The sequence below is a fragment of the Pezoporus occidentalis genome, unplaced genomic scaffold (genome assembly GCF_034315485.1).
Source record: "Pezoporus occidentalis ecotype Australia unplaced genomic scaffold, CSIRO_AGI_Poc_V1 ctg130, whole genome shotgun sequence".
Classification (NCBI taxonomy): domain Eukaryota; kingdom Metazoa; phylum Chordata; class Aves; order Psittaciformes; family Psittacidae; genus Pezoporus; species Pezoporus occidentalis.
In genome coordinates, this window is record NW_026913104.1 from 2,589,717 (window position 1) to 2,603,990 (window position 14,274).

At 45.3% G+C, this 14,274-nt stretch overlaps 1 long non-coding RNA gene across 2 annotated transcripts; it reads left to right on the forward strand.

Annotated features, from left to right (window-relative positions):
- The first annotated feature begins 1,683 nt into the window (after nucleotides 1-1,683).
- Nucleotides 1,684-9,633, forward strand: LOC134158644 (uncharacterized). Of its 2 annotated transcripts, XR_009962841.1 has the most exons (3): nucleotides 1,684-1,818; nucleotides 6,005-6,355; nucleotides 8,228-9,633. It is a non-coding gene; the product is annotated as an uncharacterized LOC134158644 (long non-coding RNA). The 2 variants fall into 2 exon arrangements; XR_009962842.1 differs by lacking the exon at nucleotides 6,005-6,355.
- The last annotated feature ends 4,641 nt before the right edge of the window (nucleotides 9,634-14,274 follow it).

The following is a 14,274-nucleotide window of genomic DNA, read 5'->3' on the forward strand; positions in this document are numbered from 1 at the left end:
GGCATCATGGCTTTAGGATAAAAAGGGACTCTGCTTTAAACCATAAAGGCTGATAAACAGAATTAGGGGTGGCTGCACAGAACTGTAAGGCTGATGTTGCTCTATGCTCTCTAAGGTAGGCTCTGAGGCAGGGGCTTAAGGATGCTGCTCTGCAAGAGGAAGGGAGCAAGGCCAGGGCAGGCTGCTGAGGGGTGGCATCTTGTCTGCTCCAAAGAACAGACTGGAGAAGGGCCTGTAGAGAAGAAACTCAATCTACCCCCTCCTGTTCTTGAAATTAGTTGTTGCAGATGTGGGTGATGTCCTTGAGTGTATTCATGGTTTGAGCAACTTTGAAACCTCACCTTAAAGCAACTGCTGAGGTGCTTCCCCCATGCCCAGCATGCTGCTTTCCTCCTGTCTTGTCTTCTGAAGGCTCTTAATATACCCCAAAGAAGTGAGCATTTCTGTGCTAGTGGCAGACTAAGGAGAATTGCTACAAGGTGGTGTCTTTAACTTAAATGTGTAGGGACCACTTACAGGAAGATAGGCACAATGTTATCAGGTCAAATACTACAAACTGGACCAGTTTTGTCCTAGGTTGATGCTATCATGCAGAAACCCCAAGGAAAAGGCAGTCTCAGGGCACTGCATCTCTTGCTGCAGTTTTCTGTTATAGTTGCATTCCTCCAGAGCAGTCTGAACTGCTGATCTCCAGGCCCAGGCTCCCAAATATCCTGAAAGCAACGGGACTGAGGACAGTGAGGCAGTTATAGGATATTTGTCTATACCTCTGACTTAGTTGGCCAAAGGGGTGCTCTTCTCTAAAGCTTTTGGGGAAAACGTGCTGTAGGATTCGGGTTTGTATTTGCCGGGGCAGTGAGGAATTGGTTAAGGATGGGGAGTTCATAAACAAGCAGTAAAACTCCTCATTACCCTGGAGATTGCTAATAATATCCAATCTGTCCAAGCTGCTCCTCGCACATCCCTGGGAGGATGCATCCTGCCGTCTTCCCCCCTCTCCTCCCTCAAACAACTGCTGTTCTCTGAGATAGAGCCCCAGTTTGTCTCCGTTACAGCCCCGCACAAGCTCACTAGCCATGAGGAAGTTATATCACCCTCCAGGAATGGCTTGGCGAATTGCTGAAGGTATGTGCCGCTTGTAATCATCTTTGGCCATGGGCCAGAGTCCCCCACTCTGCACTATCAAAGGCTCTCTGTCTCCCTGCCAGTTGGGAGGGCATGATGTCATGCAGGCACCAAAGCAGGAGCATTTCTATAATCCCCCCGTCTCCCAGTCAAAATCTGCCAGTTCCTAGCAAAAGGCTTCCCATGGCCATTCATAGGGTCTTATTATTGGAGAAGTGGCCAGAAATAGCCTCCATGTTGTTGCTTGTGAGCATGAAAGTCACCGAGATGGGGTAAGCCCTTACACTAAGCAAGATAAATGGGTCCCAGCGAGAGCCTGTAGCCCCTAGGTCTCACTGGGATGGCACGTGTTTCTGTTTTGCTTGAAGGCTTGAGTGATCACCTGGATGAAGGGGTGAAAAGCTGTACACTGCAAAGGATAGTGTCCACATTAAGTTAAAAAGCCTTCTGAAAATGTAGTGCAGTCCATCCAATGGTGCCAGAAGGCTGCATGATGACTTTTCTCCCTTGTGCCTGATGAGAACTTTGTTTTGGCTTGCCAGAAGCTTGAGCTTTAAGCCCTCTGAGGAAGACCGTGGTACACTGTACAAGGTGGCCAGCTTCTTCTCAGCCACTGGAATGATGGCTTTGGTGGGTAGTGAAACATCTTCTGGCCATCTCCAAGCATCCCTCACGTTTGTGCCCCATAGCCTGGTGAGTAGGCGAGATGAGGTTCCCATGGGGCATTGGGGAACACTTTACACCAACGCTGGTCCTTTGAGGCTTCTTGTCTAAAATCCCCCTTCATTTCATCCCGTCCCCAATGCTCTCCCCCCTCAACTTGTCACCACTTCTTCTGGCTCTCGAGACATCTGCTTTGCCCATGTCCTGTAGAAACGCTGAGGGGAGGGTGAGCTCGGTGAGAGAAATGTCATAGTTCTCACTGCCTTTAAACAGTAACTTCTGAAAACATCTGAAACAGACATAATTCTCCTTTTCAAGAGCCCTATCTGAGGCTCCCCAAATGCTTGGCTCTGGCTTCAAAGATGGTGTTTAGCTATAAATAAATAGCATTTCATTAAAAGGAAAAAAAAAAAGAGAAATTAGACAAAAAAATTCTACAAGCAGAAGCTTAACCAATGCCAGATAATGGGGCAATATGGGGTTTTATTTTTATCCACATCGGTCCATGTGCTCTTTATCTCCCACTGTAATTTATCCTTATAAATTAGGTTCATGATATTAAAAGAACATTATAGCCTTTACCTACCACAGAGAAAGGCGGTGGAGTTTCATCAAGTGCTTTGAGATCCTTAGATGAAAGGGACGACGACCTTGACCAAAGAGCCTCTTGCTAATAGTTAAATGCATGCAAGGCCTTTGCTGAGTAGGGAGAATACATTTAAAGATGAATCTTAATTGGTGCTTAATGGGCAGATTTGTAGCCATTAGGCTGATGCTGGGTAAGGACAGTCTATAGTTAATTCCAAAGTCTATCATGAAGCTGAGCGTTAACATCCCTTCCAGAATAACTTAACATCTGCTGGTGTGGTCTCCTTCTCCCTGTGCCTTAACAGCATGGTACCTTTGCCCAGTGATGAGCCTGGAAGCTTACTCCTACCCCAAAGTCTCACAAGGGTTGTCTAAACTGTACAAACCTTTCTCCACCTTCTTTTCTATCATTTCTTGTCTTGTTTACGTGATGCCCACCCAGGATCTTAACTCCATCCCTAAATGGAAGCTACAAATGAGCACCAAACCTGACTCTGTCCCTTGAACTTCCCTTCTGGGAGTCTGGGGCTGCATTTCCTTCCTGTTCAAGGGGTTTCTTCACTCACTATCTGCTTTTGTGGATATGGCACCAGCAGCATTTGGTTTTTCTGCTCCACGCATAAGCTGAATTTGCTGCTTTTTTATCTGAGGCTGGATTTCCTTTATCTTTAACATTCCCCAAGATCTATGATGCAAAAGAGTACTTGTTTCTGACTACAGACACATTAGTTTGGTATTTTCCCTTCTCAGTTGCCTTTCTGACGCCTTTGTCCAAGACGCACCTCTGACTCTTTAACTTTATCCATTAACACTGAGAATTCAGACTCAAATACAAAATGGATATGTCATGGATGGATTTATACTGCTTGATCCTACCCTGCTGCTTAACCCTACCCTGGTGCTTAACCCTATTGATTTCAATAGTAGAGCTGCACACCTTTTGCTAGGATTACTCACACCTTTTCCATGACACTGTACAAGTCAAGGAGGCAGGAGACCCCACGCTTTACCCTTTCCATCTGGAGATAGCTGGCTTATTACTGCATGGTGCCCTGTGAGCCTCCTGTTTCCAGCTCAGCCTCTGATCTCTTCCAAACCTAGGGAAGCGCTGGGGGTTTTAACCCTGTCCAGATGCCCATGTGAAACACATCCACCACTTTCTCCTGTGTTGGCTCCTGAGGAAAGACTTAAGTAGCTCTTAACTGCAAACACAGCTTGGGCTATTAATATCCGAACCACAGAGAGGTGAGTGATGTTCTAGAAGACAGGCTCTTTGCAAACCTGCCCATCAGCAGCACATGCACTTGCTGCCTAAAATAGATGCCCTCTTTACCTTTCTGACTCTTATTGCCCAAACTTTAGCTCATTGTGGTACTGGAAAGACTAAGTATGGACTCTGCGGTGTGGCGCTCGAAGTAGTATCAGATGCTGCTTGAAAGAAGAGCCCCAGAGGAAGAGCATCGCTAGACAGTGGGGATTTCCAGTGACTCATATCTGGTAGCAGAAATGCTTTAAGATGTTGAGGAAAAGGGAGCTGAAGTTTTTACCTGCAGCCACCTGCTTATCAGATGTGCCTTGCAGGATAGGGTTTTTTGGGTTTTCTCTGAATAGAAGTGCTTTTTCTTCAAGTACACCGCAGACGTGGCTGTAAAACCCCCGGGAGCTGGTAATATGCCTGGCCAAAAGTGACTCTTGATGCCAAAAAAGCTAAGAGCTTTCCCCCTCCATAACCCTTTGCCTCCTGCGGTACCCCAAAGGAGAAACAATGGGCACAGAAATGCGTTCCCTCCTCTGCACAGCAAGCATTTTTCACCTTCTCTTAACCCCCTTGAGTCTTCTGTTCAACGAAGTAACCATGTTTTCTTTACCAGAAAAATACAGTTCTCTCCATTTAATTTAATTAGAGCTGCCTTTGACCATGGCCTTCAGACCTGGAAGATGAGTGCCACATGCTGTGTGTTGCTCCTAACCCCAGCAGCTCCTCTGTCTCCTCGGGGATTCTGTGCAGGACAGACACAAGATTAGTGCCTGAGAATGTTTCGTCCAGCCTGAGCGCACGGAGATAAGAGATAAAATACGTCTGCCTTGGGTATGTGCCTGCTTTCCTTCTTTGACAGCTGGGGTTTGCTGCGCAGCAGTCTGCCAGCGCCACCTCATGGTCCATGGTCCGCTGGCCATGCGCATCGCACCACCACGGGCATCTCCATCCTGCCGCCATGGGTATCCCAATCCTGCCACCATGGGCATCCCAGTCCCACTGCCACAGGCATTTGTATCCCGTCACCATGAGCATCCTACTACAGCACAGATGCTATTCCCACCTCCCTCCTCAGTGTGGTTTCCCTGGAGGGTTCAGGCTCAGGGTATGATAATATACCTGAGGTCTGCAAAGCATTAAAGCATATTGTCAGATATATGAGCTCATGGGGGAAGCAGGCCAGACACATTTGTTACTGGGAGAGAAACTACTTCTTGCCCTGACCCACGTCTAACTTGCTTTGTCTTTATTGTTATCTATCAACACCTTCCTTACTCATTTGGAATAGTTACTTAGTTCCTGTCCTTGATCACCTTCTCCCCTGTATCCTCAGCAGCTGCTGTAGGACCTGGCATATCAGGGAGAAAGGGAAATCTTTCTCAAAAGAGTCTGTTCTCTCTCTTTATTCCACATTAAGAAGTAACAGCTATTTCCAGGTAAATCAATTCACCTTGTCATCGGTGGAGATTCGGGCAAAAACTGAAGACCTCTCTGGTTTTAATTGTTTCTTTGAAGGAAAATACCTTATGAAAATTGAGGTCAGGCTTCTGTAGGAAACCAGAAGGGTCTCAGTGCAGTGAAGTTCTGCCTGGTTTCATTTGAAATATGGGTAGAGCTATTTTTCTGCACAGTTGCTGTGGTTCAGAGACCTCAAAAGACATCCAAGTTTGGTCTCTTGCTGGCATCTAATCCATGAGTTTGTGAAGCTTTTCCTCCCCACTGGGTGATGTTCACATCAGATGCTCTGTTGAGTTCCCATAGACAAAATGTTGGATCCCACAAAATACTTGAAAAGTAAAGGAGATGCTCGCACCTCTGGGACTGCGGCAATGGCCAGATATGGAGAAGGATGCAAACCTCTTGGAGTGAGAGTTTCATGCCTGTAAAGCTATGGAGAAAACTAACAAGAAAGCAAAGAAAAAAACTCCTACCATTTTCATCCATGAAATGAAGGAAATGCAGTCAGACAACAACAGACATCAGCTCAGGGATATAAAGTTATCACAAAGATGGCTGTGGGAATTGGTTAATTGCTCAGATTTAAGTCACTCCTGTCCTTTTGGAGATGTCATTTCTTCCTTACTCTTTTCCCCTCCTTCATTCCTGCCTGCTGCATTTCTCTTTTCTAATTTTAAGGGGGACTGAGCACAGCGAAGGGAGGAAAGGGGCAAAGGCGGAAAGCTATTGGGGGTGCAAAGGTTAATCTTCTAATGAATTTGGCTAATGGGAAAGACACATTGGAGGAGATTGCTCGATGGCAATTTAAAGGCAATTTCAAAAGCCAATTAAAGCTTTTTCCAACTCTTTCACCCGTGACTCTTTTAAATGCTTTTCCGAACTTTGCTTGCTAGAATTTGGCTTTCATGGCAGGAAAATGGACTAAAACCAGAGAGACTGCCCAGAAAATGAGGCTGTGTTCACCAATGCAATGTGTGTTTTGACATTGGTTTTTGCAGCAACTCATCCCCCACCTGGGGCCTTGACAAGATAACCCAATATATAAAGTTTTCAGAAAATAACAATAAAGACCAAAGAAGATCCTTCTTGCTTCATAGCTATCTCTTCCCTTCCTTGTTGGGACCCAAAGAATGGGATTATCTCTGCATGTACTGAAGGATGCACAAGAAGTCAGCTAGCTCATGGCTCTTCAAGTTGTCTAAGCTGCCACTGAAGTAACTTTCATCCAGACCTGGGGACCTCACAGAACACATGGAGAATGTGGTAAGAAAGCTTTCCCTGTGTGCATTCGGGAATAGCAGCTGAGTCTTTGGTGTCTTTGCCTCCATAGGACAGGTGATGACTCTACCAGCTTGTGCAAAGCTTCAGCCAATCCGTGTCCTGGTTATAGAAGTTACAAAACTCTCAGAAATTATTCAAATCCCCCAAATACCTGCTGAGTTGGGGTTTTGAGGACTTATACTTTAGTCTTTGGGCTAGGAGAGCTGGGAAATTAGCCATAAAACACACCCACGTGTGTGCACACCATGAATTCATTAAGTGAGATATATATATACCTCACATCTGTGTGTGTAATGTCTGGTTCCTGTGGTTGCAACTGCCCCTGAAGGGAGATGCTACTTACCACCATCCTCAAAAATAGACCACCTCTTTGCACACTTGAGAAGATGCAGGAACCATCTGCCTGCAGCCTGTGATGGCGCAGCAGTGAAGCAAGGGTAGATCCAAATAAAAATGAAGTTCAGAGATGCTAAATGGGTTCACTGGTGCCAAAAATCCACCTGTTCAGGCAAATGACCCTGAGCAGCCTCCCACAGCACCCAGAGAGTCACTGTGGGCTATGCTAGCTCCCTGCCTCTGTGCTCTCCAAGTGGCTTCTTGGTTTCAAAAGAAGGTTACGGCTTTACATGACCATTTAGTTTAAGATACATCTGACCTCAGGATAGGAATCAGCATAGTCTGCAATGAAAAGAATTACAGCTTTCCAGGGATTTCAACTCTTCTTTAAAGAGATAATGCTTGCCAAAATGATCCTCTTGCAGATAGCGAAGTCCTGTGCAAAGCACGCATTTGGTGCTGAAGTGTTTTTGGTAAACCAGGGATTTGAAAGCCTGTGCACTCTTTCATTCTTTCTTCTTGGAAAGAGGAACGGATCCAAACATGAGCAATGGAGCAGCTGCCTTTAATAGTTATGACAGTTAATGTCGTAACTGCCATCTGAGTTAAAGAATACTGAGAGCCTGCAGACAGAAATGAAGGCAAAAGAGTTCACAGTAGAGACCCACGCTTGCATAAAGTAATACCTGAGGTCAGTGGTGAAATCCTGCAGGGCTGAAATGCTCTGACTTAGCTCCCAGGAGATGCTAGCATTAAACGTGAAAATATAAGACGATCAACAAGGTGCAGAAACCTGAGAATGGAGGGAGCATCTCACAAGGAATGAAGCAAAGGTTAAAAGCAAAGAGTGAGGGTTCATTTCAGGATGTTCCATAGCAGTACATTGCATTTTGCTTTTCCAAACCTGCAGGATTTTGGAAGCAAGGACCTGGGACCATCACGCTTTTGGATGATCTTGTATTTTTTTCTGGAGCTGTCTCTGGATGGCACCTCATGGTTTGCTGAACTGAGATATAGGGGGCTCTGCTTTCTCATGATCTCAGCTGCTTAGCTCATAACTGGGAGAATCCTCTTGAATACAGACTAACAAAAAGCTGTTTGAAACCAGTTGGAGAAACAGTCCCTTGTGTTACAAAATCAGCTTTTTCTCCCAAACCTCTACTTCAGCCTATTTTTAATGTGCAATGGCACATACCATTGCCTTTATATTTTCCCAGTCCCAAAGATGATGTGTATGGATGGGGGCAGGTTCAAAAAGTGAAAGAAAGAGATTGTGAAAGGAAAAGAAAACCGAAGAAGAGAGGAGGACCTCAGCACTGACCTGAAGCACGTAGCTAACCCTTTCTTTGCTTTAATTAGCTCAAGCGTAGGTGTATTCCAGGGAGATATTCAGATCCTTAATTAAGAGTAATGATGTAAAAGGAAGTGCAGGCATAGTGAAAATGGATCAGAAAAGCATTAATTGACTAATATGGGTGTTTAGAGCACAGACTTTAAGCTATTTCTGTTCTTCCTCAGGTTGGAGTGAAGCCAGAGCAACTCAACAGGCCATGCATGGGGAAGGGAGCAGATGGCCTTGTTGCATCCAGTACCTCCAGTACTGAAGTCACTGGACTGGTCTCATTCCCTGGTCATTTTCCCATGTGGATTCAGTTCAGCCTCTAGTCTTCAGACCCTCCAGCTAGCGCAGGTAGGACAAAAAGTTTACTTCCTACAGAAAACCATGACTCTGCCCTCAGAAAGGCTGGAAAGCCCAAGCCTGGGACAATTCAGCAGCCACAGGTTGAGGTGCCTCAGCGAGGGACGCACACAGGAATAAACACTGGAGAATCACTGTTCCTAAAATGATCCTTCATTTGTTGGCTGCTGGTCGCAACCACTGACCTCAGAGCATTAATAATCCTGAAAGGCTCTGGAGGCTTTTTGGCATGTGCATTTTAATGTAATAAGCTTTGGCATCTGAAATGTTTTTTCCCTTCTTGGCTTCTCCTTTGGGCTTGGAAACAACAGGGTCAGCTCAGTCTTCGAGCAAAAGGATGAAGACAACCCTCACTTTAATGCACAGAATTATATCATCAGTGGCCAGAGGTCACATCCTGCTGTCTTTATAAAGATAACTCCAGCCCCCTCTCTTTTTCCCCAGTCTTTTATAAACCTGGCTCAACCCATACCCCATAGCAGCAGGACTACACAGAGCAACATCTTGGATTAGTTACGAGCTTTTCAGATGCGCTCCAACTCATATTTCATATCATTCCCCCCCCCCCAGCCATAAGATCTGAGTTTGTCACATTTACTGGAGACTGAAGTACAAACATGTTTTATTCATTATCTGTCCTCTTCTTCGCAACAAGCACCTGCAAAACATTTCAGCTCTAGACCGGATCAACAAGGCTTCATTAGGCAAGACACTTTCTCCCTGGCTTGGATGATGAAGCTACGCTTTATCCTTGCACTTCTAGCCTGTAAAATTGCCCAGAGATCATCACCTTAGAAGAAGGCAGACACCCAAGGCCTCGTGACTGAGGTGGAGAAAAAGAGGTTGAGGTAATTACACAGCCCTGATTGCTGTGAGCTGGGGGACATGGAGCTATTTCAGCCTTGTTGCACCACAGCTCTGCTTTATCAGCAGCAGAATGGAGGATCCCAGCTTTTGCACAGTCTCAGACAGGGAGTTTGCAAGCCCTTGGGAGCAGCCTCTATTTTTATCTCTATTTTAATCAGTGGTCAATATTGGAGAAGTTATTCACACTCTCTTTGCCCACTGCAGCCCCATCCTTTCCTTTTTGCCAGCTCTTCCCTCTTGGTTGATGAATATTTATTAGATGCAAAACAGAAAAACTTCACCAAGAGAGGCAAAGAAGCTCTTTTCCCTGCAAAATCCAGCAGCTTGGGGTAAGCCTTGGAAATAGGGGAGGAACAAGTCCCTCCCCAGAACTAGGCACAGCTGAGGTTTAAGTGCTGCTTGTCAAGCTTAAATAATTAAGAAAAGCATTTGTGAATGGTTTCCAGTCCCACAATATCTTGAGTAGAGTGAGCTCCTTGGACCACAAGCATCACACCTCTGCTTTTCAGCTAGGGATGCCTATTGCTGTGCAATTAAAAGATACTGCCAATAAAGCAATATATTCTGATGAGCTAATGGCCTACTGCTGTTTGAGAGGGGCCAGGGAGATGCTAAATCTGGTTTCCAAAGCTCTTTGTATTTAACATTACAACAGTTACTGGTTAAAGTGATCAAACAAAACAGCAGGTAAAGACATCTCTGCCCCATGTTGGTTAGTGACAGAGCAATGGCATGTGTTTATTCAGTGCTAAATACAGAATTGAGCTCTGAGATACCAGAATTTCACATTCTAGAGAGGGTAAAAGCATTAAATAATTAAATCTGCTGTATTTCAGACCCAAAGGCCTTTAGCTAGGTAATGGGGCATAGCTGAGGTGCAAGGGCCAGGCTGCAGCCTCCCCATCTCAAGGGCTACTGCTTCATTTTCAAGGTATGGATTAAAGGGGAGGAAACTGTTGAATAATCTCTTTGAAAAATGCTGCCATATTTGTGACATCAATTATACAGCATCCGGGTGCAACCACCTCTGGATAGAAGATGCTGCTGATGCAAAACACCCTTTTCTGTGCAGTTTCAGAGCAGGAAAAGCTTGTCTCAGGGAAAAAAAACACAACTCACAAACCAACCAAGCCCATCACTTTGGCATTGTCAAAAGTGCCTTAATGTTTTTCCTAACACTGCCAGGAAAAATCATTGGTCAGATCCTGGCTGAGGAAAGCGGGGCAGAGATTTATCCGTGCTCTGGCGCAGAGGGTAGCCAAAAGCCTCTCTGCTTTGGGCAGCCATCACCCTGATTTCCAAATCCAATGGGCAGAGAAGGACAACAGAAAGAACAGGACCATCCCCTTTGTGTGGCCCTTGAGCCAGTGCAGCATAGCTGAAAATGGGCAAAATTTCATGCCACTGAGGAGGGCAAACAGCCTTTCATCCTTTGCCTGCCTACCTCATCACGAGCCTGCCTGCACACAACTGGCTTTTTAATTGCACAGCTCCGAATGGTCTTTTGCCAGGTTAAATATCAGCCCAGCAGCCTAACCTCTGATTAGATGTGTCCCTGGAGGCACGGCTGAAGTTTGCTTTTAACCCCTCATTCCTCCCTGCCCTTCCCTCTGCATCCCTTGGCGAGGCCTCCCTACCCTTTCCTGTTATTGTCCTGCCTGCCTCTGATAAGATTAAATACGTGCCCTTCAAAAAAAAAGGCCTTTTTTTTCTTCCCTCCTCATACCTTATTGTTCTTCAAAGGGATGGGGAAGACAAAATCCTGCTCCTAACTCCTGCTAAGAAAAGCCCGTGATCTATGAGGCTGAATAAATAACCCCGAGTCCCTGCAGTGCGTGAGAGCAGCGTTCACCTCCCTAATTGAAACGTGGTGACAGAGACACTCTGGGTTTTGCTTTTTTATTTTAGTGCCAGGATTCTGAGGGACCTTTTCTTTATTATTTCCATTTTTGATTTCTTTTTTCATATTTTTTCTTCGATTTTTCTTCCTATTTTTTCTTTCTTTTTCCTATTTTTCTATTATTTCTAATTTTTCTTTCTATTCTTTCTATTGTCTTTATCTTCCCATTTTTTCTTTTTATTCTTTTTCTTTCTATTTTTTCTTCCTTTTTAATTTTTTATGTTTCTGTTTTTTCTTTCCATTTTTTATTTCTATTTTTTTTCTTTCCATTTTTTCCCTTCCATTTTTCCCCTTCTATTTTTCTCCCCTCTCTATGAAAGGTGAACCAACACGCCACAGGCTGCCTGCCAACTATTTGCCCTACGAGACCCTTTGATTCTGACAACGCCAAAGGTTTATGACAGCTTGGGGGGGGGGGGGGTGTGATTATAGATGCATTATGCTTTTTGCTCAAAGCTGTATCTGGAGAACACAAACCTACAGCAAAAATATGGAGATGCTTTGCATTTTCAATAAAACATCCCTGACAGGGCTCGCTGGAAGAGGGGAGAGAAAAAAGAACTCCGATGAGCCCCAGGTGACCGAAAGGGATGAGAACTCACTTTGGTTTAATATAAGGTTAATGGTGAAGCACAGTTTTGTCTGCCAAGGCTTTGAGACCACTGCACAGGAAGGGACTGCTTGGGTGGAGGAATGAGTTTATTCATGGGGCTGTCTCCCACTGGCTTTGGTTGAGATGATGGCATGTTTTACTTGGCTGTACCAACTAAAGTAAGTGCATTTACATAGATATATATATATTGAAGAAAATAGGGTTTTCATAGTAAAAAGAGGAGGCAGGTGCAGGTTGGGGTCTGGCAGATGTTATATCCCCATTCTGCAGTTGGATCTCCTGTGTCCTGCTGCGATCCTGGGAGAAAATCTAACATTGACACACCACAGGAACCCCCAAGTCTGTCTAGTGAGTGTTTCTTCTCTTTGTGATACCTTCCATGCAGGCAGGGAGTGGCACTGGAAACTTTTTATTCCCAAAGCCTGGAGTCGAGGTGTGGGAGCCAAAATATGTTCTGAAGCCAAGGGTATGGTGTGCCAAGGGACAGATCTGCCCATGCTGTCAATTGGCACTGTCACCATCAGAAGGTCCGAGCATCCTCAGGTGGCCTTCAGGAAAGGGGTCAGGGTCCAGCCATGCCATTTCCCCCAGATTGCTACCCCAGAATGCCTGGACTCCCCATGGATGGCAATGGGAGCAGGGTGGGAAAATATTCCTCTGTTATGTTATCATTGAGCTGATGAGCTAAAAACCTCCTTTTCATTCCTAGTTTTGGCGCCGGCATTGACTCCAGCAGTTCAAGGGACAGAGAAGCCAGTTTGGCCTCATCCTGCCTCTCTGTTTGGGCAGCATCTCAAAAATCTCAGCTGAGGCTTGACCACTGTTGCAGTCCTTGATGGGTCCTGCTGGTTTCTGCAGGGGTGTTGGAGCATTCCCACCTTTTTCGCCCTCGGATGGCAGGTAATAATTTATCCCCAGATGATGGCTTGCAGAATAAACCTTAAGGCACCCCTCTCTGAAGAGACACCCCAGCAATCCCTGCTATAAACCCATTGGAAATGACAATTACTGCCCCATAGCATTTATTGCAGCCCTGCATTAGGGAAAGAGACGAAGACCCAAACCATCCAAGCTGTGTTTTATGGAGCAAAATGATACTTTTTTCTCTTTAAAATCACCGAACCATTTCGAATCATGATGATATTTATGGCTGCTCGTGCTGTGTCCAGTCTCCTATAAGAAGCACGTATGAAAGCATCTCCTGAGGGAAATCACATCCTCTACCCTCCAAATCTTCCTTTCCTGAGACTGGAAAACGTCTGCCTTCTCCAATACCTGCCCAAATCACCGTGAACTTTACAACAAGGGAAATTTCCTTTCTCTCAAGACAAAGGGTACAACCTCCTCCTCTTGCTGCTGCATTAAAATACCCCCGCTCCCCAATTAACCCATCTCTCCCCCAGCCCCTAGGTAAAAACCCAACATGTAATACTCCCCAGAGCATGTCCATGGCTTGACAGCCTTCAATAGGTTAATTTTTCAAAGCCGTAAGCTGATATTTCTGCATAAAATGCACATCTGCAGGGTAAATGCTATTAAGTGTCGGTGAATTATGGTCCCAGAGTTCGGATCACTTGAGCCTTAATGCTACAAGCACCTTAATGTTTTTTTGAATGAAGTTGCTGCTAATTGCTTCCATATGATGTCTTTCCCCCTTTTTTTCCCTTATATCCCTAAGGTTTTTGTTCTACCATGTACAATGCTACAAAAAACAAGCATGCAGGGAAATTACACTTTATTTAAGGCGGATTCATGCCCATTTGTGGGTCTTTAGGCTTTTTTGGTGCCTTTTGGTGCAGTTCTACTCAGTGCAGGACTCCAAGATGGGGTTTTCCCCCTCAAGTTAATGCCATGCTCCCCATCTGCATCTGCAGATCTTGGTTTGATGATCTTTTGATCTCCATCTGCATCTGCAACCTTATCTGAATTGTTTCTTCCTCCAAGCATATTGCATGTAGCTGAGGCTACTGGAAGCAAAACTTCCCCTGTGAGCAAATGGGAGTAATAAAAATGGCTTTTGGGGAGCAAAGCTCATAGATCTGAGATAGGAAAGGAGGATGCAGACCCCTGGAGAATTTGCAGCAGTTTCTGTTCCACAGAGGTGTCTCCAAACCTGCAATGACAGCTGTATGGGTGATGGCAGGAGCAGGGTGCTGAGCACTGGTATTTCCTCTCTCAGTATTCAATCGGAGCAAAACCCCTGGGAAATCATACCCAGCACTGCACCTTGGCAGCCCTAAAACCATTTGAGCATCAAACCATGTCCCACCAAAGGGATACTTTGGCATTCAGGGTGTCATCTGTCCAGCAAGGAGAACCTTGATTCCACTTTTCTGCCTTTTCAAACAGCAGAAAATGAATGAAACCTACCAAAAAAAACAACCTTTCTGAATGGCTTTTTCATTCCTGGGGGAGCAGGAGAGAGGATTGGTGCTGGTCCTTACAGCTTTCCCCTGCAAAGGCGGAGGGAAGTGCTGCACTGGAGG